A 1,718-nucleotide genomic window follows, 5' to 3' on the forward strand; every position below is an offset into this window, starting at 1 on the left:
AAGTGATATCTTATCTGTGCAGATGTTGTCTCAATACAGATTTAAGGGTTCAGATTTATCAAAACATGTGGGGTCTACTATTTTTTTGTGGACCCCATAAATATTTATAAATTTCCATTCTTAAATACATCATTGAGGTCATGTCTGTAAAGATAAAACAATATTATTCACTCGACATTTAATTACACACTTAAGACCTCGTAGCCAGATGCATTAAAAGTCTAAAAGTCGTCGACTGAAAATTACGCATTTACAATATGCATACAGATTAATTACTAGAGTAATGTTAGATGTACACATTAGTGAACACCTGATTTATACTCTTACCTATTAATTGTAAAATATTTGCTTGACCAACGAGATATTTATTTTTTATCATGAGTAATTTTGTATTTAATGAAATAAATGTTAAGTGGGTTTAAGCTAAGGTATACACAACAAAGTGTACATCTATCATTTTTCTAATTACTATTAGAAATTTGCAATAGGCATTAGACAATATGCAGTGGAGTACTGCGGAGACTTGGTAGAGTAAAATCAAAATGTGCAGAGCTGCAACTTATTCTTACTATCAGTCTATCATTAGAAACACAAATCAGCAAATTCGCAAGAAATTCATCATTTTGTGACACCCTCCTTCCAGTTCCTCTGCTCACAAAGCTTCATTTACTTTTAACTAAAACAAATAACCACAAAACTTGTCATTTGACATGCATAGTGTTAACTAGCTAGTTCCATCCATAGTTCAAGCTTCATTTGCATTTGGGCAACGGAGAACCACACAAGCAATCGTTCCCGACGAACAAATTCGCCGGAAACTTTGTCCTCGGCAACTGACCACACAAATTATTCTAAGTAACATTCAGTTTTGCAAGCCCTGAAACCGCAGGAGACACTTTCCCAAACACCAAATTGTGTGACAAATCCAAGTCCTTCAAGGTTTTGACAAATCTCATACTCCCCAGGTTGAATTTCAACTTGTTCCCAGAAGCATAGAATCCCACCAAGAAATCAGTTTTGTTCAAAATCTTTACCGGACTTTCGGTTATTTCGTTCTCGGAAAGGTCGATGTAATCATAGAAGTAAGTCTCTGTAGGCTTCCAATCATCCAAATTAATCTTGATTCCACATTTGGCTAACTTCAAAGAAAATATTATAGTAGAGAAAGTAACCCACTGAGGAATACTCTTCAAATGGAATTGATTATAAGATAAATCCAACGATTCTATACCTTTCACCTGCATATTCAGAAAAAGGTCCACCAACAAATTATGTGTTAGAGGAGATGATTAAATCCGCTGAAGGACTTTGACTGTGAAAGTTGGTTCTATCCGGGAAATCGAATGCAGTAGTTGATGCTCTGAGCCGAAAGATCTGTTCTCTATTTTATCTACTAACTATATTTCTCTTTTGACCGATGTTTATTGTATTCTGATTTAGAGTTTGAATCAGATAGGAGAACTTTCTTGCATTTAATTAGGCATACGATTAATATCTCGAGGGACCCAAGTTACTACAAAGTCGGAGAAGATTGATAACACTGCATCAAGAATCCTGCACCGTTGTAGATTTCGTAAGCAATTCATACGCTGACATCTTGTATTTATCTTTTTTAAATCTACATTGTATTATATTTTTTAAGCATGCCATTAATGTCTTTAGGACCTCAGACGTCGGACAATTTTGATAGCGCCGTTGGATAAGAACCCTAGACGGTT

The 1,718-nt window shown here is 35.1% G+C and overlaps 1 pseudogene; it reads right to left on the reverse strand.

The window, feature by feature from the left end:
• Window positions 1–520: 520 nt before the first annotated feature.
• Window positions 521–1,244, reverse strand: LOC140877082 (polygalacturonase inhibitor 2-like; annotated as a pseudogene).
• Window positions 1,245–1,718: the final 474 nt, after the last annotated feature.

This window comes from Henckelia pumila, chromosome 2 (genome assembly GCF_033568475.1).
Source record: "Henckelia pumila isolate YLH828 chromosome 2, ASM3356847v2, whole genome shotgun sequence".
Classification (NCBI taxonomy): Eukaryota; Viridiplantae; Streptophyta; class Magnoliopsida; order Lamiales; family Gesneriaceae; genus Henckelia; species Henckelia pumila.